The 25,376-nt window shown below is 36.3% G+C and overlaps 1 protein-coding gene across 3 annotated transcripts in view; it reads right to left on the bottom strand.

The window, feature by feature from the left end:
- LOC140851735 (protein MHF2 homolog) overlaps positions 1–25,376 on the bottom strand; it is a 35,366-nt gene that overhangs the window by 8,572 nt on the left and 1,418 nt on the right. The window lies entirely within an intron of this gene.

Here is a 25,376-nt window from a genome sequence, read left to right as displayed (position 1 = left end):
TTAAGATCTATCTCTATAGACCTTTATTTCCAAAATGTTTGATCTAAGTCTCTGATAAGAGAATTCTATATGTAACTACATCATAATCGATGTCAGCATGAGATCCTCCCACTAACTTTCATGTAACTACATGATTCTTCATATCACGTCGTTGTAGGTTTTTGAGATCATCCCTATGTTCCCAATCTCTCTTGAGAAACACTTTCTTTGAATCCTTTGTAAAGGATGGGAGATCCTACTAGATCTACGAAGTGGAGAATGTACTACATATACTAGCTCATCATAAATAGGTTGTACAGGTCCTATGACTCATTGTTCTTTAGAGATTTTCTCTTTGAGTTCATTCTCCCACTATTTTTTAAGAAAACAGTATGATTGCTCACAATCACATTGTGAACCACTGGGAAGAGAAAGTGACATCCCAAATCTTTTTGGGATACCCCATAAACGAGCTTTGACAGACCTATCCTCTAACTTGTCCACCATATCATATCTCATATGGTGTGGTGAAACCAACTTTAGAGAAAATCTAATTTAAATTTCAGAAATTAAACTTTGTTCCTAAAGAAACAAAAGTTAAACTAGTGATGTTCATGATGGACCAGACCATATCTCATATAGTGCCATTGCTTCTCACAAATACACCGTTGAGCTGTGTACAAAGAGAATTCCATCATGAAACTATACCATTCTCCTTAGATAATCGACAAATTTTCTATATGGTATTGCATCCTCGATATAATCGAAGTATCTTTAGGAATTTTTTGATTTATCTTTTCTACTTCACATCTGAATTCTTTGAACTTTTCAAAGTCTTTCAGATTTGTATCTCACATACATACCGATACCATGACTTTTCATCGATAAAGGTGATGTAATAGTGATAACCTTCTAGTCTGGCTCATCAAATGGGCCATACACATCGTATGTGTATTAGGATAAGTATCTCAGTGGTCATATCCCTTTGACCCATAAAGAACAGCTGGGTCATTAATTCTCAAAAAGATGATTCACAGACTGGATATGACTTAACAGTCAATGAGCCCAAAGGTCTCTTTTCTCTAGTCGGCAGATCATTTTTTCTCATACATGATCTAGCCAAAAAAACCATCTATATACTTTAGGTTATTTGGTTCTGAATCTCTCAGACTCAATGACATTCACTATTTGCTCAAATCAGTTCACAAATGCATCACCATGCAAATGATCAAGAGCTAAATCCAAACAATAATCACCGAGATTAGGTGCTCATGGCCTCAGTACAACGTTTGCACCATTGCCGACTCAAAAGAGTCATTTCATCTTCCCTCAGTCCTCTTCCTTCCTTAGACCCTATACTAAAGTGCATAACATGCACTAGAATCTAATGAAAAAGAAAAAATTATAAGATCAAATTTAAACAATTCAACATACATTCCAAAAGTATGCAAATGATTCTTTAGGTTCTCTAGATTTGTACCTCTGAACTTTTCAAGGTCCTTAGTTACCAGCACATGGACCAATTCAGTTAAGGTGCTATAATATTTATTCATATAATAGTTTCATAAACTATCCATATGAATCAGAGATTGCAAGATCAAATCCATTAGGCACGGTCATGTTGAGCTTATCAAGCTCTTCAATATCTTTGATCATCGATCATGGACAAACTGTCCATCACGCATCTCATGCACTGTGCGACTCTGATCATCTCACAACTATTGCAGATGAATCAGCATGTCATTGGCAGTCTACATGTCCTAATGCATATATTGAATTTCATCAACTATGAAGTCCAATTTATAGCACCTAACCTAATTGTCAACATCTAACCATTTATCAAGTATAGCTCGTTGACCATGGATTGGACAAACTGATGACATTAGGTTAACTTGATCAAGAACATGACTTAATTTCTAAAAGCTAAGAACTATTCTTAGATTTTTGAGTCAGAATATGTAGTTGATTTCGGTTAAGTGGTTGATATCTAAGATTCGAGCTAGAGGGTTGGAAGCTGAAGACTTGATTATAGAAAGTAAAGATTTAATTAGATGATTATACTTGTAATAGTTTGTTCCAGAGACTTTAAAAACAAACAAAAAGCTCCCACTAATTTTTCGAATCTCTCATACTCCTCGGGTGGAGAAACGGAAACCTTAACACGATAAGTAGTTCTAGTGGATGCTGTGGTCCCATCGATATACGACACCTCACCTAACAGTTATTGAGAATACGTATACCAATGCATGGATAACTCTTTATCCAGATGCTTCTCCAAGCATGTTGCAGCGATTTGATCTCTAAGTCCTGCGGCCTCACCTTACAGTTATTGGCACATTTCTTAGTTAAGTCCGACCCACCGTTCACCAGCGGGTGCAAAGCCATCATTGGGTCCCTCATCTAACAGTTATTGGGCCCAACCCCATCTTTACCTCGGGGCATCTAATGCCAATAGAATAGTTGTGTCTTCTCGATACAACCGAACCATTATAACCAGTTGAGAACGATCAACACTGAAAAAGACACCCGCATCTCTACAACAGTGGAAGATCAGTAGACTTAATATTTAATGAGGAGATTTAGATTCAGATCTCTTCTAATTAATCACATACATCTGATGTAATGACTAATATGGTTTGGGTCAGCATATTTCATGTCTGACCAACCTAGTCGGCATGAGTGAACTCGGGCCAACAAGTAACCTAATACAAAACATAATCTTCCAAAATGATCAAATAAGTAAAGATGAGTGGAGGTCCCCCCGTTGCTTTCCTTAGACACCAACGAATTGGCCAGGTCAAACAACGGAACCAATTAAATAACCACCATCTGATACTTGCCTTAGACACCAAATTGGTTGATTAGAATTAATTAGGTTAACCTATAAATCCGGACTCGAACTACTGAGCCAAATTCGATCTTGACTTAATCAATTCACATCACATGTGAATCAATTTGACTAACTACAACTAAATTCAATTTTGAGCCCCTTTGACCTAATCCCAACCAACTCTTAATTAGGTTCGATCAACTGCTCAAAATCAAAAAGAGTTCTAACCTGATCTAATCAATGATCCTAGTTGTAGTTTAGTCTCTAAACCTAATTTGTTCAACCCATTCCCAAAGTCCATATTTTATGCATTGAAATTTAGATCTTAAATTCGTAATTTTAGATCTTATAATTTCAAATTTTAATTCTTAATTACTTGCATTATGTGCATGGGTTTAAGTTTAGATCTTAAAATATTTTCTAATCTAAATCATTTTATTGTATCTCATACAATATCGCTGTTTGCAGAATCGAGTCGATTCATCCTGGTACACGAATCGACTTGTCACAGTGAGTCGGCACAACACTGAGACAGATAGAAATCTGTAGACCTAGCCCGCACAATTGAGTCGGCTCATCAGCAAATGAACTGACCTACCAAGATCTCGAATTGACTCCAACAAAAATGAGTCAACTCACCAAGCACTCAAGTCAACCCAATTGAGAATCGAGTCGACTCTACAAGCATACCAGTCACAGTTTCATGATTTTATGCAAACAAAACCTAGAGTTTTGATTCTAGGATTTTGCAGAAATTAAGTTTTAGATCGTGTGTCAAAATAATATATCACATATAATATTAATCGATCTAAAACACATAAAAATACATGCATAATCTGATTTAAATCTAAAACATGTATCATATACAATTTTTCGTTCTCTGTTCATCTTCATGGGAAACATAACAGTCGGTACCCCTACACGTCATAAAAGAGAACCCATCTTATGGGCAAAAGAGAGACTTTAATCCCTTCATCATCTTATGACCGGACGGCCATGATGACTATCCCAATTCAATTACTAAGCTACTAAGAATTTAATCTAACATATTACATATGTAATCAATTAAAAATCAGATCTAATTATCTTTCACATGTCAAACATATGAACAATAACATCAAATCATGCATGTAATAAAAATTTCAACAATCAGACTAGATCCAAATTAAACCCTAATTAATATTTTCAGATCTAAAACCAATTTCAGATCTGAATAATTCATGATTTATTTCAAATCTGAAACGATTTCGGATCCAAAATAATCCTGTAATCACATTACAACATGTAGAAAATTCAGATCTAACCTTAATCGATGTTCTACAACGTTCTAGGACAATCGTTCAATATAATAGAATTATGGCAGGACAACCTTATTTCAGAACGAGTAGATCATCAAACTAACCATCAGATCTGATTTCTACAAATCAGATTTCAAATTTGAGGGATTTTCATGTTCGTATCAGAACCTATGCTCTGATACCACTATTAGAAAACCACTACGATTTTGTACGTCACTACAAAAAAAGAGTTTTAGCGACGAATTTATTTGCGATGGAAAACATTAACGTCGCAAATAATCGGATCAACGATGCAAAAAAATTTTCGTCGGTAATAAAAAAATATTTACGATGATTATAAATTTTCATCGCAAATAAAAAACTATTAACGATGAAAAAAAGTTTCGTCGTAATAAAGAGCTTATTTCCGATGAATATTTTCGTCGTGAATAAAAAAAATTAAATTATAAATATTCAAATATTAACGACGATAAATCTTTTATCGGTAATAGTTAAATTTTTTGCGACGAAAAATTCGATTCCGTCGTCAATTATCTTATTTACGACTAAAAATTTTCGTCACTAATATTTAAAAAAAATAAAAAATTGAATATTTTTTATTATTTACGACGTAAGTCTCAGTCACAAATAATTTAATTATTTGCGACAAAAATACAAGTTGTATCGCAAATAACGATTATTAACGACGAATATTTTCGTCGTTAATACTTTAAAAAGTTATATAATTTAAAATTTTAAAATATATAGATTATTTGTGACGAAAAAAGTAACATCATAGATAATTAAAATATTTGCGACAGAAAATTCCTTTTCCATCGCAAATTATCAACCATTTACGATGAAATTTTGTCGCTAATACCTGAGAAATGAAAAAAAAATTAAAAATTCAAAAAGTAAGATATTTGCAACTTAGGAAAAATTTTCATCGCCAATTAGCGATTTTTTAACAAATAATTAAAAAAATTTAAAATTTAAAAATTACAAAATATTTGCCAAGAAATACGTTTCATCGCTAATATTACTTATTTGCAACGAAAACGTATATTCCGTCGTAAATAAATATATTTTAAAATTTTAAAAATAAAAGATAATTTGCGATGAAAATTATTCGTTGTAAATAATCAACTATTTGCGATGTTAAATCGAATTATCGTCGCAAAATCATTACTTATTTACGACGTATATCTTTCGTCGCAAATATTTAAAAAATAAAAAAATTTTAAATTTCAAAAACTAAACTATTAGCGACGGTAAAAGAATTTTCCATCATTAAAATGATTTTTAACGACGGAAAATTTCGTCGCTAATGCTTTAAAAATTTTGAAAATTTAAAAAAAAAATTCTATTGAAGGATATATATTATAGTAAATTTTTCTATATTTATAAAAAATATAAGATAGTTTTAAAAACTAATATGTGCAAAATAAATGTAAAATATTAAGATGAATATGTAGTAATATAAGAAAATTGTTGGAATCATACTTAAAATGCCAGATGTAATTTGAAAAAAAAATAATAAAAATTTTTATCGTAAAAAAATTATAAATAACTTATAAAAAATAGTAAATATTAAAATTAAAAATTTACAAGAATGATGGATAGAGTGGGCCAAGACATTTTAGAATATGTGACTGCATTTTATCTAGTTTTATCATTAGTTAGTTCATAATTATCATATATACTAAATTTTATGTTTATTATATTTATAATGACATATTTAAAAAAAAATATTGATTTTGTTGCTTGTGATCTTTGAAAACTTTATTTTGTTTTATTGCTTAGTTATACACATAAGTAATGAATAAAAATTTAGAAAAGGTTGATGAGCTGATATGGATGAAGGAAAAGTATATGTGGGGTATGGGTCGAACCTACTTCAACCTGCATGTAAACCAAACAACACAATTTGACCCATTGACACCCCTAGTTTGAATCATGCTTCTGCCCGATTTTGGTTGGTCTTCCATCCATTTTAGTTAATAAATAAAAGAAAAAATAAAAATGATGACATGGCAGTAGATCAAAGGAAAATTTTGCACCCCATATCTAGACTCTGGTGCTAAAGAGGCCTGGTTCTATTTGTCGATGGTTCCATTGAGTCTCTTAGACAAGATCAGACCCAAATTTAACTCATTTTTTATGTAGTTCTCATTAAACCTAAACATAATACGAGTTCTGCAAAATCTAAATAAACAGGACAAAATATGTGATGCCTGAGAAACCGGCTACGAAAGTATTAACATTCTATGAAAATTTAAAGATAGATATGGTCCCAACCATATGGGCCATGCAAGAGGGCCGGATGAACTTGGTCACATACTTCCTAAACAACAATATCAGAGAAGAAAAAAGCAAGATACTTTTTTGACCTCTCAAATATCATCATTTTTCGCATGAAGCCCTAAGTTAAAAAGTTTGCAATCAAATCTTTGAACTCGCTTTCAGTGAATCAATGTGGTCCTGCCGTCTATCTTGTCAGTTGGATCTGAAAAAATTTTATCATGCGAGCATCATATAATTACTTATAAAAAATTTATAAATAAGAAATTCTTTTTTAGTAAATATTAGCACGAAAGATAATTTTCATCACTAATACGTAATTAGCGACAAAAATAATCATCGTAAATAAAACTTTTTTATCGAAAAATTTTTGACGGGGACTATTAGTGACGAAATACTATATTTTCGTCGTAAATAATATTTTTTAGGAAAAAAATTTTTTCCAACGAGGGATTTTTTTTCTTGACGGGAACTATTAGCAACGAAAATTTTTTCGCCGCTAATAAACTTATTAGCGATGAAAAATTTGGTTTTCGTCGCAAATTTATTTTTTCGTTTAAATTACTGACGACAAAAATTAATTATTAGCGACGAATATTTTCGTCGCTAATACCCCGCGTCCCGTCATATCCCATCTGAAACCCATTTTCTTCCTTGTTGCCCCCCCGCCCTCACTCAGCATTCTCTCGCTCTCCCCCAGGCGTCCCGCGTCTCTCCCCCTGTCCGGCTGCCGTCGAGGTGAGTTTTATTACTTTTTTTGGGGGGGAGTTTGGGCCGAGGACGAGGACGGGGACGGTGACGAGGCCGGCAAGCCGAGGCTGGGGACGGCGCGCCTAGGCCGAGGCCGACGGGCTGGGCCCGTGGGGCCTGCGGGCCAGGGCCTGTGGGCTGGGTCCAACGGCCCAGGGCCGGGAACGGCAGGTCGGGGCCGGGGACGGGGATGGCGGTCCGGGGCCTGCGGGAGGGGGCCGCAGGGCCTGCTGGCCGGGGCCGCGGGGCCTGCATGGGCCGGGGACGGGGACGGCGGGCCGAGGCCGAGGCCGAGGACGGCGGTCCGACGCCGGCGGGCCGGATACGGGGGCCTACAAGGCCGGGGCTGGGACCGGGGTCGGGCTGGGCCGATTCCGGGCTGGGCTGGGCTGTGGCTGTGGTCGGGTCCGGGGCTCAGGCCGGGTCGGGTCGGGTCCGGGCCGGGTCCTGGCCGGGCTGTGTTGGGTCCGGGACTGGTCCGTGACGGGGCCGGGCCAGGCCTGGTCGTTTTCGGGTCGGTTTGGGCCGGGCCGGGTTGTGACTGGGCCGGGTCCGTGATGGGGCCGGGCCAGGCCTGGTAGTTTTCAGGTTGGGCTGGGCTGGGTCGGGTTGGTGCGGGTCAGGTCGGGCTAGGGCAGGTCGGGTGGAGCCGGGGTGGGTCGGGTCGGGTCAGTTCCGATCTGAGCCGGGTTGGGTTGGGTCGAGCCGGGATGGGGCAGGTCAGGTCTGGTAGGGTTCTGGCCGGGTCGGTTCCGGGTCGGGCCGGGGCCTTTGGGGAAGGATCCAAGGATGGGGCCGGGATGGGGCAGGTCGGGTTGGGACCGGGCCGAGTCGGGTCGAGGTGGGGCGGGCCGGGTCGGGTTCGGGCAGGGTCGGTCCGAGTCGGGTCAGTTCCGGGTCGGGCCGGGGTCGGGTTGGTTCCGGGTCGGGCCAGGGCCTTCAGGGATGGGTCCGGGGATGGGGCCAGGGCGGTCCGGCAAGTCGGGTGGGGACGGGACGGGACAGGTCGGGGTCGGGACAGGTCGGGGTTGGGTCAGGTCGATTCCGGGTTGGACCTGATCGGGCTGGGCTGAAATTATTATAATTATTGCATATTATTTTTTAATATTACTGCTGAAATTATTTAATTATTTGACTAATTATTTTTTCACTAACACAATGCACATTGCTGTTACTTGTTACAATTAAATTATTTTATGTGCTGTTTTGTATGCTGCTGAAATTATAAATAAAAAAATATTTCTATTTTAGAGAAAACTCTATTGAAATTTCTGATGAAGAAATTTTAATATGAAGTTATTTTTTTTTGATAAATTAAAAATCCATCTTCGAATGCACGTTCAAAGATGGTATTTAAATTATATTGAGCCGTAGATTCCCATTCAAGTTTCGATCTTCATCGAGATCGAAACTTGGATATCCCGTATTCGGACTTTTTGAAAATGTAATAATATTATTATTGTTAATAGTTGATATTTCATTTCATTATGTGGTATTCAGTAGTTATCTGTCCATTGTTCTCCGGGTATATGGTGGATAGGATGCGTAGGCACCATATCCACATCGTATACTTAGAGAACCATGAGGAGATGCTGCCGAAATTTCTACGAAAATGAGATGAAATATCCACTAATAACAATAATGAGATTATTACTTTTCTGAAAAAGATAGGGCCACACCTGTTAATAATGATTTGAAAAGAATAGGATCATGCATTTTTACTTCATTAAGTTAATGTAACACATTTTCTGTGTTAATGTTCAGTTTGCATGTGTTTTTTAATATGTTATTTTGTATCAAGTGATCCAGATCTGGATCCGGATAGAGATTTTGGCTGGAATTCAGAATGCGATTCAGTCCGAAATTCGGATCGGGATCCAGAATACCACTGAACTTTTTTTTGGTTGTTAATGATTGTGTTTGTTGTTAGATAAATATCAACAAAAATTGGGTGAATGCTAGAGATATTTTTTTGCCTGAATATCAAAAAGGAGTTCGAGATTTCATTGATTTTACACAGCATAAGGCTAACAGTACTTGTCGGATAAAGTGTCCATGTAAGAGATGTGTCAATATGGTATATCGTCACATAACACTTGTTGAGGAGCATCTGCTACAATATGGTATGGATAAGAAGTATATTTATTGGATATGGTATGGGGAGGATGATCCGAATGAAGTGGTGCGCGACGATGACGATACTGAAGATGATAGTGATGCTACTGGACCTGTCGAACATAGTAGTATTAGAGAATTGTTAGATGATTTACATCAAGGTGCTTGTTCAAATGTACGCATGAATACTGCTGCATCTGAAAGCAATTCTGATCATGAACATAATATCTGGCTTGAGGTAGAAGGGACTTCTGAACAGTTTGCAAAGCTTGTAAGGGATTCACGAGAGCCACTCTATCCAAATTGTACAAAATTTTTCAAGTTAGAGCTTTTGATAAAATTGCTTCATATTAAAACCGTAAACCGATGGAGTCAGAAGTCATTTGATCAAATTTTAACATTGATTAAAACAGCTCTGTTCGATGGAGAGACTTCCGAAATCATATTCTAAAGCAAAAATATACATACGAGAAATGAAACTTGGCTATACTCCTATACATGCCAGCAAAAATGACTGCATATTATTTTATAAGGATAACGAACAAGCAACTAAATATCCGAAATACGGTGAGCCTAGATACAAAATCGATATTAGGAAAGCAAAGAAGATACCTCAAAAGATTTTGAGATATTTTTCATTGATTCCAAGACTTCAAAGGTTGTATATGTCCACAAAAATAGCTGAAAAAATGAGATGACATTATGAGCAGCGGGTTCTGGAGGAGAACATACTTAGCCATCCGACCGACTTTTTAGTGTGGAAAGACTTCGATGCAAAGCATCCGCACTTTGCAAATGACCTGTGCAATATCCGACTTGGTCTAACAACAGATGGATTTAATCTCCTTGACAATCTGAATACCTCTTACACCATGTAACCTGTGATGCTAGTTGTATATAATGTGTCACCTTGGAAGTGCATGAAAAAATCATTTATTTTTATGTCACTGTTGATTCCAGATCTGAAAGCACCAGATAATGAAATTGATGTATATCTACGACCTTTAATTGATGATCTGAAGAAGTTATGGGAAAATGAGGTACAAACATATGATTCTGTGAGTCGAAGTAATTTTAAGTTGCATGCTTCGATTCTATGGACCATAAATAATTTTTCGACATATAAAAATTTATCTGGATGGAGCACCAAAAGATATCTTGCATGTCCAATATGCAATAGGGATGCATCCTCCTTACATTTAAAGCACGGACGAAAAATATGTTTCATGGGTCATCGGCGGTTTCTTCCTGCTAATCATTCTTGGAGGATCCGTTATAATCAATATTTTGATGGTAAGTCCGATCGATGTCCGTCACCTAAGGAGTTAAGTGGAGCAGAAATTTTAAAATAACTTAAAGTCATTGGAAACGTCTAATTTGAAAAAACATCAGGTACTCGCAAGCAGAAGCGTACTGAAGCTGAGCTAAATTGGATGAAGCAAAGCATCTTTTTCGAACTACCAAATTGGAAGCAGCTACTACTTCGTCATAATCTAGATGTAATGCGCATTGAAAAGAATATTTGTAATAATATCATCGGTACTGTATTGAATATTTCAGAAAAAATAAAAGATGGTACAAAAGCTCGTCTTAATTTGTAGAAAATGGAAATCCAGCCGGAGTTGCATTTAGTTCGTCGAGGTGAGAGATTTTTTATGCCACCCGCATATTATTCGCTGTTTGGAGAGGAAAAAAAGAATTTCTGTAGATGGTTCAAAACTGTAAAATTTCCTGATGCATACGCTTCAAACGTATCGCGATGTGTTGGAAACAACGACAGCAATATCTCCAACATGAAAAGTCATGGCTCCCATGTGATGATGCAAAGTTTGCTTCCCATAGTCATGCATGGCTTTTTGGATGATGATGGTCAAACTGCATTGATTGAGGTAGGAGTGTTCTTTCGAGAATTATGTTGCCGAAAATTGAAGATTAACTTACTTGAAAGATCAGAAAAGAATATCGTACTCATTTTTTATAAATTAGAAAAAAAAATTTCACCATCATTTTTTGATGTTATGGTGCATCTGACTGTTCATCTTCCAAAAGAAGCTCTTTTAACCGAACCGGTATATTATCGATGGATGTATTCTATTGAAAGATAAAAAAATTATACGTACTTTATCATATCAATTATAAAATGTAAATACATTTTTAAAATTTAAATTTATTTTTGTTTGCAAATTCTTGTGCAACTTAAAAAAATATGTGCACAATAAAGCAAGACCTGAAGGGTCTATAGCAGAAGCATACGTAGCTACCGAATGTGTCACATTCTGCTCGATGTAACTTGACGATATCGAAACAAGATTCAATCGTACAGATCGTAATGCAAATCGTGAATAGGGTGACAATGAACCGATGTTGTCTATATTTAAACAAACGGTTCGACCTACTGATGCAAGGAGATATGAATTTATGGACGTGAACGAACTATCAAAAGCACACTTTTACGCTCTAAATAATTGTGAAGAAATTGAAAATTTTATTAAGTATCATCTTACCATACTGTTTAATAATTAAGAAAATTTTTCATGTCGATATAAAATTAAAAATCATAATTTCTTGCAGTGAGCACAAGAGTAATACTATGTAGAGAGAATAATACGGATGCCGATGATCGACATAGGCGAAAATTTGCAAAATGATTTGGTGATCTTGTAAGTTGTATTAGTGATACGTTATTTATTTACTTATAAATAATATTATTTGTACCAATATAATTTTTTATCTTATGATGTAGATGAAACATATTTCAATAAAGTAGGTGCGACCAATGAGTTGCACGATTTAGCATGTGATCCCGATCGAAGGATTAATCACTACACATCCTGTATCATTGAAGGAATGAGATTTCACACAAGCTTGAGATGCAACGACGGATCCAGAATAGTGGAATTGCTATAATAGAATATGAAGGAGAAGAAGAGATTAATTATTATAGTGTACTGGTAAGTATCATAGAACTGAAGTATGGGTTCAGTAATTCTGTATTTTTGTTTCAATGTAAATGGTGGGATATTAGTAATAAAAAGATCGGTATTCATATCGATTCACAATTTATCAGTGTAAATCTTGCACAAACATGGTACCAAAATGAGCCGTATATATTAGAAACTCAAGTGAAACAAGTAATATATTTGAAAGATCTAAAGTATCGAGGTAATTGGTATGTTGTATAAAAAATAACACCTAGAGGCGTATATGACATACCAACTCGATTAGAGATGAATGAAAATTCGGATTTACATAAAGAGGAAGCTTTTCAGCAAGAAAAACAAACATTAACCGAGCTTTTGGTTGACCAAAAACTAGTAACGACATCTTTGAATAGGGCTAATCTCCTGTCCAACGAAGTTGAAGCTGATTTTGTATTTAATCTTGATGAGTCGGAGGGTAACGATCAGTTCATAAATGACAATGAGATAGAAGACGACACATATATCGATTACTGTGATTCGGACGAGGATCTACACATCGAGGAAGATACAAATATTGATGAGTAGATATATATTCTTCGTTCAATTATCTTCCAATAATGATATGCGATATAATTGTATTCATTAGAATATTATTTGATTTCTATTATTATTATTTAATATTATATTTATTTATATCTTAATTCCTGCAGATATGGCATCAGGAGACAGACGACGACGTTCGCATTTACAGCTCGCTGCAGATATCTCAGAGGTTGAGGCACCTCCATCGATCTCCGTTGCCGCATCGGCTCCACTGTCAAAGGGTCCTACACCGACAGGTCTCAGTGAGCCGGATCCCAGTGAGGCGGATCTCAATGGTATTAATTATTATACTTTATATATAATAAAATTTGATTCTTTTATTTAGATCGTACTAATGATTTATTTATTGTTGTTTCAGGTGAGTCCTCATCGATGGTGAGGCGAGGGCAAGGTCCATCGAAGAATCTCGTTCTGGAGCGTTGGAGACGCGAGCATCCGAGACAGCATCTCCGGATCAAGATACCGATCGGCTACACCAGACCCATTAGGAGATGGTGTGAGCTATGGCAGACTGAGCTGGGCATCATATGCCGCAGTTATGCCCTCATGACGTTCTTCGATTAGCGTCATATTCTACCGGCTCAGAGAGAGATTTTCTACACCCACTTACAGGTAAATTAAATTATATTATGAATATTTAATTTGCATAATATTCTAATATTTGTTATTGGCAGGATGTATTTGACATCGCTGATTTTGAGGATCGTCTAAGACGAGCCATCGACCCTCAGTTATCATTGCGTTTCAAAGACTCGCCATCACATACATCAGCATTGATATCGAATGGTGCAGGATCATGGAGAGGAGGCAACACGGCAGCAGCCCTATGACAGCATCACCATGGACGATTGGACTACCATATGCCAGCATTACGTGGATTCGGTATATCAGGTTACATATCTAAATTTTTTTTTAGAGTTTAATGACTTAATCATTTATTCTTAAATTAAATTTTTTATCTACTAATTTTATTGATAATTTTATAAAGACGATCTGCCTAGAATGCGGCGAACCAAGCGAGATAGACCGTGCCGTATTGTGAGGATTCGAGATCGTTTGCTCGTCACATGAAGCACATGGTAGGTAATTTTTAATTTCTAATTAGCATATAATTCTCTAGTTATTTAATATTTTTTTAATTAATTCTCAAATTGCAGAGAGATGCTGAGTGGCGAGCTTCCTGATAGGATCGATATCTACCAGTGGACCCACCAGCGACAGTCAGAGTGGACGACGGAGAGCCAGGAGCTCTTTGTAAATTTTTTCAATTATTTTTTATTCATAATCTGATTTTTATTACAAAATTAAAATAACTATAATTTTAATTTTCAAGATCGTATGACAGACATAAGATCCCAACCTATCCCTGAGGGCTCGACCACATCCACAGATGATGAGATCTGTGATCGGGTGCTCGGTACAAGATCCTGTTATATTAGGAATTTAGGATATGGGATCACTGCTCCCTCATCCTCACGCTCATCTAGGACGGACATTCATTCTGCATGCGAGGCTCGATTGACGGAGGTGTAGAGGCAAGCTGTCGAGTTGGCTGCACGCATCGACAACTATCAGCGCTTTCAGCTTCAGGAGCGGATGGCGCAGATAAAGAAGACAATATAGCTGATGAGGCAGCAGCAAACCGATCTGAGCTCCGTCGATCTGAGCTCCGTCGAGCACTCTCCGTCCCCAGCTCGTTCTCCAGATGCCGATATTTGATAGCTTATTGATGTACTTTTTTTTATTTCAAACATCTTGTAATTTTAATTTAATATAATAAAATAATAAAATTTACTTGTCAGTTTATTGTGTAAATTTTTTATTTTAATTTTTTTAATTTATAAAAAATATTATATATATAAATTTAAAAAATATACTCATATTTTTTTAAAAAAATATGACTAAATTATTAGCGACGAAATTATTTCCGATGAAATATTCGTCGCCAAAAATATTTTACTAACACAATTTAATTTATCAATAAATATATAATTAACAGCGATGAACAATTATTCATCGTAAATAATTATTAGCGACGTAAATTTTTCTCAAAAATTGTCTTATTTGCGATAAAATTTTTCGTCGCCAATATTATTCAATTTTGTTAATTTTTTATTAAATTAATAGCGACGAATTATTTTCATTGCAAAAAATATTTTTTGCGACGTAAATTTTTCATCGCTAAAACTTTTGTAATAATAGCAACAAAAATATTTTCGACGCTATTAATTTTTTATTTATCATCAATGGTTTCTTTCGTCACAAATATCTTTTTTTAGATTAAATTCTTTTCATCTTTTTTTTTAACGATGAAAAATATTCGTCGCAAATATCTTTTATTAGTGATGAAATTTTTTATTTCGTCGTAAAATATTAACAACGACGGAATTATTTGCGACGAAATATTAGCACCAAAATTTCATCGCTAATACGTGAAATATTAGCGATCAAAATTTCGTCGCTAATACGTATTAGCGACGAAAACCGATTATTAGCGATGAAAAATTTTCGTTGCTAATAACCAGTTTTGTTGTAGTGCGTGTAGTTTAAAAATTTTCTAGACATGATGCAGCGAAAATAAATAATTTAAAATATTTTTAATTTATTTACGTACCAGATCAGATCTGAAAACCGTAGCATGGATCTTGATATGAATATTCAACCACGATCTAAAATCAAAAAAAAATAATGGTTAAAAAAACAAACGGAGATCGAATCTCCATACCTCGGATCCTGCGGATGTCACGATTCTGATCGTAGCCACGCACGCACCCGACCTCTACTGGTATCCACATGGAGATGCCTGATCGGAGCACCGAAATCACCGGTGTGCAAGCACCTTGCAGATCTCGCTCCTCATCCTTGGATCTAGATCTTTTCTTCCAGATCTTGAAAAAAGAGATCACTGCGCGAACTCTTTCACGCAGATCCGATGAAATCTGAACCAGACGCCATGAAGAGAAGAACCCTTCTTCTCTTCTTCTCTCTTTTTCTCTCTTAGGTCTGATCTCTATCAGATCTGCATGTGGACATGAAGTGGAGAAGGGAGAAAGAGGCGTTGGGAAGAAGAGATGATGTCCAAAAGAAGTCGCCGCACCCTTTCACGTCAAAACTCATGCCCCCTTTTATTTTTGTCGCACAACCACTTCATATCCCATGCACACCCTCTCCTTCACGCCCAAGAGATCTTATCTCACTTAATCTAAGACGTCGAAATCCAAATCAAAGGTTAGATGGAAGTTGAGATAGAGTTGTGTTGTAAGAAAGAAACCTCTTCTCACAAATTAGCGCATGTTAATCTTCTCCAATTTTTTTGTCGCACAAAAAAAATCTTCCACACCCCAATCAGATATATTTTGTTCCTATTTTGAATCATATTCAAATAGAAAAAAAATCTGGATGAGAAAGAATTTCAGATAAGGTGGGGCGGCAACTATTGGCGCCCCCTCCTTTCACGCGCGCTAAGAAAAAGGATGAAAAAAACAACACCCCTCTTCACTTCTTGGCATGATTTCTGGAGAGAGTCCCAAGGGACTTGGACTCTCCGAGTCATGATTCTTCTAGTTCAAGTTGGGCCTTAATCGAGTTCAAATCAAGTCCGAAACGAGTCGAATTCAAAAAGGCTGTCAACCTTGATCCAATCAGGTTTGAAATCCAAATCTGATTTGGATAATTGAACCCAATTAGCATTAAATTAAATTAAATTAAATCTGATTTAAATTAATTAAGACTCAATTCATAATTTAATCAGTCCCAAAAAAATTACAACATTTGCAATTAAGTACTTACGCTAACAATTAGCAACTGCCAAAACTGTAACGATTATAAATTAGCAGTTTCTAAAATTCAAACTATCAATCTGATTGATAATTCGAATATGATCCAAGTCATTGATCAGATTATGCTCCTTTTATGTGTGACCCCTCAGGTTCTATTCTGTCTAATAGTGAGACATACCGTAATCTCCATCACAGTATCATTGAAACTCTTTTCGATGGGTTGAAACGATTCTAACTCATCTCAACAAAGATCGTTGATCCGAAAATGATCTTAGTAAATTCTCACGATCCACCAGTGACGTCTAGCAATATGTAGTGACAACCCAGCAGAACAGAAAAATTAAGCCCTATGTACAGTTATCGTGTGATACAATCCCTTTATCGTGAGTCCCGACTTGACGGAGGTCATAGAGAACTCGTCAAACCCCATCGCCAATCATATGCTAGATTGGCTCGACTCGAGTTCATCTGTGAATCCCGTGAAAACTTTTTTTCAATATTCACGCTTACTCTGACCAGAGATTTTTTGAACTCAATCTTATGAATCGCATAGGACTTCTCCTTTTCTATCAAGGTCGATAGATTCTAACTAGATGCATCATACTCTAAACAATAAACCTGAATCTACAATAACCAACATATACAGCAAGGACCCGAATGGCTCGGGACCAAGAGAATGTGCAGTCAAACTAGGTAGCCTTACTGCGAATAGCCAATACACCGCAGGTCAAAGGATCAGTCACACCATTGCAGCATCGAAAAGATAACTGACGAGTAGACATCCAAGTGGTTTCTCGTGTTGATCACGCTCAATACAAGTTCTCTAACAACCACCTGCACTCTCACCTCAGTGTCTCTACACCGCAGACTCGAGACTCATCTGTCCTAAAAGGAGGTGATCCGTGCATCAATCTTGAATAGATTGATCACTGTCCTCCGTGATGATCTTTTGATCGGGAGCATTTAAAAATTAACCACTAATGATATATGTCTCAAATTCTCAATACTTTGAGAATATACAAAATCATCTTTATTAATTTCTAGGACAAATCATGGACATATAAGATATGATTGGTTATAAAGACTGCCCATCAAGTACAAAACATATTCTAGAGAAAAGTATGTGTCAGTCAAGATTAGCTTCTAGGGCACACATCTAACAGTTCATTGCCCAAGCATTTTTGACAAAGAGAAAATATGACACTCCAACAACACACATAATAATGTGCATCTATAAGAAACAGGGAAAAAAATCTTTAATAAAGTTTGCATATTTTGAAACCCAAGAGATATAGAAATTCTTTAGAATTTGGTCCAGAGAATGCCCTAAAATTCTAATTGATGAGTTTGAGAAGTCCATGGAGTCGCAATCTGAAAACTTCCTTTAGAGTCCTAGCATATATGAAAATAAATTCTTGCAATATCTTTCTTTAAACAATAGGCTTTGGCACCACAAAATGTTGTTCCATTGTAACCAGGGTGTCATAGGTTCAAAACACCGAAACCATCTCTTAGCGGATGGGGTACAACTCTGTACATCTAACCCTCCCCAAACCCTGGGGTGGCAAGAGCTTTGTGCACCAAGATGCACTTTCAACAAATAATTTTCTTCATTTTTTAACATGAACATAAAACTTCCATTCACATGTATAAGACATGTCTGATGCTAGTACATACACACACACTAGCATTGAGAATGTGATACGCATGTGAGCATATGCACTCTACAGATATGATTAGGGTGTTAAAGAGGGTAAAGAAATGAAGAAACTTATCACAAACTCAATAATAATGGTTAATGGTTGGTGTTATGCCTCCCATTTTAGAGAGACATTGACGGTTGATACGTCAGACACAAAAGATGGAGGGTCTCCAGTGAATGATGATATGTCATAGGAATAGAAGTTATTATGCACCACCATGTTCCATCGCTCTTTGGGTCTTCCTTGATCAAGCAAGACAAAGCTTTTAATGTGGTCCGCTAAGAACCAAACTCTAAAGAATGGTGGCACCATTATTCAAGTATGGGCCTTCCTCTCTTCGGGGATAAAGTGGAGTTTGACCAGGGGAAAGGAGAAGTCTAACTGGCTGACCTGTCTATTAAATGGACAAAATACACTTCCTAATGATATGCTACGAAACCACCTATACAAGCTAGTGGGGAGCAAAGAAGTGCAGGTCTTAGACTTCATCAAGATCTTCATACTATATCATTTTGTTGTTGGGATTCTATTCTCTACAGCAAATTATTACCTGTGAAAGACCCTCTTCACATATGTTGATAACTTATGCAATACATCTTGATGCATACAAGGTGTAGCTATGAAGTTGTCTATGACCTTTCAATGTAGCACATCCTCACATTTTACATGCAATACATAAGTGAGACACAAGCGACAAAGTCAACACCAACTACTTGGATAGATACACCATAGCTTTAATGATAAGAATATACAATAGGAAACACATTAATCTCTTATTACACCGATGGTCAATTATATGTTTAAATGAGGTGTACTTCATCACTTTACCAGAGATGGTTGTCTAAGTATGTGCCCACCATGTCATGTGTTGTGTGCAACAGTCAGCTTCCATGTGTTACACGATGGGTTACAATTTATTACCAAAAGGCAACAATATCTTGCACAACTTGCATAGGACCAAGTCCAACAAGCTGAGCTCTAAATCAGAGTTTGATAGTCCTCATATTTTGAATATATTATGCTGTGTAACTAAGGTCTCTTCTACCTATTTTCCATACATGAAGCCTGAGCTAGATATCGAGGGAGAGGGATATTTATCACCTATGCTTAAGCCTAGGGCAAAGACCTCAACTTCAAGTAAAGAATGGAATAAGAGCAATGAGGAGCTAAGTATGATGTAAAGTTAAACACCTACATTTCATTTTATATTACATATTTTTCATGGTTAATCATAAAAATTATTGAAAATTAAGGCATACCAAATATCAGCTAATGTAAATTCGATTGCTTGGTGGATGGTTCAAGATGATAGAGGCCTGAAGAATAAGTTGAGAATAGAGCCATGACCATTGGCATACATGAAATAGTATTGTGCCTAGTAGAGATGGGAAAAGGATCACATGCATAGAAGAAAAAAATAGACAAAAATTATTGCGCCATTGAGAGATGGAAACGAGAAATACTTTCATAGAGGAAGAAAATAAAGAACTAAATATGGAGTGCCAGTGGTTGAGAAGGGCATTGGAGAAGATAGAGATTACAAATGTGAGTCACAAGGGTAGGGTGAAGGATAATGAGATGGATGTAAACGATAGAAGAAGGGGGGAGAGGATCATCAAAATAAACAGAAAAGTATAGATAATATTGTTTAAGAGACAGATGATGATGAGTGTAACAATATAAATGATGATAATTGGTTTAGGGAGATGAAAGATGATATCTACTTGCAACTAGAGATGGACAAAAAACAAGAGACATCGAGCATCGAGATCAAGATGTGAGAAAGAAGGGAATCTAAGTGCAGTCAAGGTGCTGAAGTAAAAACAAAGATAGCTAATATCAACTTATACATATACATAACTAATAGAAACTTATACACAATTATACACAGTCATTATAAACATTGCCACAATGTATAGCACCTAACATGGTTAGCACATGCCCGTACAACAAGCTCTGGTAAAGGATTCTTACAGTTAAAGCTATGTTGCAACTACAAGTAGCTGGCTTGCCCTTGCCACTTGTCTCTTATGTATTACATGTACACGCCATAAGTGTTGAAAAATATGCCAAAAGTCATCCAAAGAGCCCTGAGTGGATAATAATTTACTGCAGGGAATAGAATTACAACAAAGGGATAGAGTATGTAGATATTGATGAAGTCTAAGACCTACAGCACGTCTGTCTCCCCCACTAGTTATTTAGGTGGTTTTGTAACACACTACAATTACCAAGAATCTGTTGTCCATTAAATAGCAAGCTCAGCAATCAGACTTTTCTTCTCCTTATCGAACTCTACTTTATCTAATAAGGTAGGAAGGTGCCTTATCAATGATATTTCAGTGGCCTTGAATGGAACAATGGTCCCATCGATGTTAAGACCTTGCCTTGGCACCCTATAGTAAAAATAGTTCAATCGTGGCAAGATTTGTCTTGCTAGGAAAGTGATGGAATGGGATGGTGTAATAACACCCTCGACTCTTATGACATATTGGTCCTTCACTAGACACCCTCCATCTTTTGTATCTTAAGTATGAAGCATTATTCTCTACAAAGCGAGAAACTCAACACTTGCATTATCCACTGTTGCTAAGTTAATGGTAAATTTTTTCCTTTCTTTACTCTTCCTTTCCTAGGTGCTGAGTAGCCCCTGGTCAGCTGCTTCACATCTCCGGTCTTTTAAAACCATGGTCTAGACTCTAGACCCCTTTCTACAATAGAAAGTCTCATGCCCAGTGAACCCAATCATGCAATAAAAGTAGCAGTCTCATGCCGAAAGAAAAACCTCTCTTCCCATATCCCAAACCTTCATCTATTGCTCCTCTTCTTTCAGCCAACCTTGTACTAGACCCTATGATTAAAATAACATTGCAATAGTGGCCACATGCATGGCAAGTTCAACCATTTCTCCCTTTCTTAACAATAACAAGAACACTGGAAAAAAAAGTGTTTATGGTGGAAACACCAGAGGAAGACCACAGTTGAAATAGTGGAAGCATGCAAGCCATGGTTAAGGAGATGAAAATGACTATATTAATTTTTTATATCACTATACCAAAAGAAAAAGAATATCTGAGGGAACTAGTATGGTACTCAGCAATAACAGTTTAATTAACTGAACTAGCAAAGTTTCATTAACTGAACTAGCAAAGATGAAAGTTCGCATCTTCCTATAATAAGATAAAAAGTATAATACTGAAGTTATGAACAAAAACAAGAAAAGGATATAATACTAAGCTTATCAACAAAAATGTCTCCAAAAGTTTCTAGAAATATTATATTATGATTATGGAGTAATATTGGAAATTTTGACCATTAAAAGTGAATCTAGTGGAATTGTTAGAAACCATAGAGGCATATAAATCTTCATAGTGACAATACAAGTCTTTATTTTTTTTTTTTTTTCAAAAAGTTAAAAGAGTAAGCAAAGTCTTTAAGTTTCAAAGGATGCAGGTTAATTTTGCAGGTAGTGTTACCAGAAGAGGATCGCTGCTGATTTCAGTCACAGCCAACCATCCAACAGCATGCCTAGGCTGATACATAAGATTGCTACATGTACATTTTGAGCATGCATCCATTAAATATATACTCTTGATAGATATCTTGACACCTTGCTCTGTCTATGCAACCAAAGACTTCAGCTCAATATGGTGTCAAAAATCTCATCCCTTGTCAAGCATATATTCAAATTACTTCAAAAGTATTACTACATTACTGGCAAAAATGGTGAAAACTTTCATATGTAATATCACACCTAGCCTAACAGTTACCAGCCTAAACCTTCAACAGAAGAGACAACACCACATATTACATGCCTATGTTATCTAATCACTATCATATCAAGTTTCTTCTATGTCTACCTTGGTTCCATCATGGTCAACTTTCATCATAATGTGCATTTTTTAATACTATGTAATCGGTATCATGCATTACCACCAGAATGTCTCGTATAATTGGATTTGATTTACAAAAGCTACTCCAATTAATCCTATCTTGACTTATATCCCCTTCCATAGCAAGCTTACAAATACTGCTTTTTCACCCAGATCTTTTTTAATGCCCATATTCCCATGTTATCTTTTTAGACCCTTCAAACAAATTTGAATATTCATTTTCAACCAACCTCCATCCCAGGTAAGACCATATTGGACCATGACCAATTAGCAGTCAATTACTGTCATTTTTTAATTCATTAATGTCTTCATATTTAATTTTGTATTTCTCAAGTATGCCAAACATCCACCTCCTCATCATCCTCTCCACGCCCAAAATGCTCATGTAAGTTCTTAAACTGTTGTCATATAAACCTTCTTAAGCATCAAGTTAGTTTAATACTAACTTTTCATATGATAGCTCTTTCCATGTGCTCTTATTGTTCTAAAAACTGAACAGTATAAACATGATTATGCCACTTCTCTAATAGAAAAAATAGAAGCCCTATCTTGCAAATCCTTGATCCACCATTATCTAGTTACCAACAATTTCATCACATTAAATCATCAATATCATCATCTAAAGTGGTAACTCAAAAGCTTTAATACCAAAAAGATGAAGGCCACGAAAGAGACTTTTCAGTCAGAAATACTTACAAATAGAAGATTTATTTAAGCATGTGGACAGTTCTGCGACAAAAATGACCATTCAAACGAATGAAATTGCAAGGTTCATATCTATCTTATTAACAATTGAAGGATAAGCAATAGGAAAACTAGACGGTCATAATTCTCTGTTTGAACAAGAACAAGGTGCTGTATCAGGCCCCAGATTTGCTGAGGGGCTAGGAATGTGGTTTACTGGGGTGTCATGGCAAGAAAGAATTAGGAAAAAGGAAAAAAATAAAAAAAATGAAGAAACTTTTTTTAGTCCCTCCTTTAACCAACTTCTTGAACTCTAAGCTCAAACTATGGCTTTTTGAGGTATTACAATATGGTTAACCAAACAATTCAAAATATAGAAAAAGTCAGAAACAAACCAACCTCAATAGAGAACAATCTATTATCACATGGGAATCAGGATCAGTTCAGACATAAATCATGCTTCTTGCATGATTTCATACCTTATTTTGGTGAATGGTGCGCATATTAGTTAAACTTAAGATTAGGTTTAAGTAATTATATTTCCATTGGGAACCAATATGAATGATTTCAAAGGTTGAGATCTTAGTGTCAAAACCACATCAGGGTAGGCCTCGTGAGCTCATGCAACAACTGAAGAACAAAGAAATTTTACTTGAACCACATTTAGCTCCTACACCATCATTCTCCCTCTGTGCTTTGTTACACAGAACATATCAATATGTATAACAATCACATCCAACAGTTGAACCACAAAGTGCCCAAAGTGGGGTCTCAGAAGATGCTTCTTCCGTGTATGACCCCTAATGTGGTATACTAGGTAGTGATGCCTCACTACAAACACAAATGGCTCAGTCATTCAAAATGAATAGGTTCATATATGTTTTTGTCTGAGCTATATTATGACCCAGATCTCCATAGACAAGTAGGAAGGGTAACAAAAGGAGCAGCCAATTTCCATCAGCTGTACCACAGCATGATGCATCTAAAATACTCTAGATTACTTGACAGAGGCAGCAAATTTCACATAAGATTCCTTATTAATAACTCCCCCTCCCCAAAACTTTACCCATTCAAACTCCATTCCAGGTAACGGTCTTTAAAACCTCCAAAGAAGATTGCATTTAGACCAAACATCACATGTTCAGCGATTAACCAATTCAACATTTCACTCCTTCAGGTAACAATATCAGTAGAAACACGAAGACAATACAATTTTGAATGACTAAAACAAAAGAAACAGGATCAAAATTGTGAAAACTATTTTGTTGCTATTTAATTCTACATGCTCATGGAAATAGCAATAACAAAAGCATGAAAACAGCAGGTCAAGATCTAAAATAGGTTCCAATGAACTCTGATTATCATCAGTACAGCTACGTCAGGATGTGAAAGGTACAATTTCCCACAAAATGGCAGTGAACACATTCATCAGTACTAGCACAGAATTATATCCTCTACCTCCTAGCAACTGATATAAAACAAAAAATTATTGTAGAGAAATTCTTTATCTTGTCTTAAAGACCCAAAAGAATAAACTTCCATGATAACATTGGATGATTACATCCTAACAAAAGATGTTAGAAATCAAAGGAAGTAACACATTTCCCCAGCAAAATAAGTGGTCAAATCAAGCCAAAGAGGTAACCAGTTTGGAAGTTTCCAAAAGATTCAGGTCAAGAATGTGGGATAATTTGATGTGATGTACATGATAATTGGTCTGAAAGCAATTTCATGGTTGAAGATCCAATTATATGTATAAGACAACTGCATATTTTGGTTTTTCATGCTCATCATTTCACTCAACATCTTGGCTTAGACTTCCAGGCGAAAACCTTCAACTCAACAAAGAAGATGCGGATGTCATCCCTATCAAAATTCTAGCCATGATGCTTCCAAAACTTTTACTCCATCAACTATCACCTATTGTTACAAAATTCCCATCATCAATCATTTTTCAGACACGAATTCGGGATGTTGTTTTGTAATATTGAATTTGCATTGATTCATATTCACTATTTAATCAAACCAATAAGAGATGTCTCATCTATTTGGACCAAAGAGAGATGATTAATCCTATATACATCTATATCCCCTTTTAGAACAAGCTTCCTCACAAAAAAAATGTTGCATTCCTTCAATCCACGTAAACTTTGGCATCCATTTCTTGTTTCACACTTCAAATGAAACCTTAACACCATGTCTTGACAAATTAATTTAAGCCTTCATTGCAGATAATAAGACATCTACAGGGAGCCAACCAGTGCAGCTAGTAAGAAGAAGAAGAGGAAGATGATGATGATGAAGATGATGATGATGATGATGATGATGATGTTTCATTCCTTCTATCCAAGTAAAATTTAGCATCCATTTCTTGTTTCACACTTCCAGTGAGACCTTAACAACATGTCTCCATAAATTATTTTAAGCCTTCCATGCAGATAATAAGACAACATATATTGAGGGTGACAACTCATGCAGCAGAGGTTGCCAACTCATGCAGCTGAGGTTGCCAACTAGTACAGTTGGTAAGAAGAAGAAAAA

The sequence above is a fragment of the Elaeis guineensis genome, chromosome 9, assembly GCF_000442705.2.
Source record: "Elaeis guineensis isolate ETL-2024a chromosome 9, EG11, whole genome shotgun sequence".
NCBI classification, from domain to species: Eukaryota; Viridiplantae; Streptophyta; class Magnoliopsida; order Arecales; family Arecaceae; genus Elaeis; species Elaeis guineensis.
The sequence above is the reverse complement of the archived record's forward strand: the minus strand, read 5'-3'. Positions and strand labels throughout refer to the sequence as shown.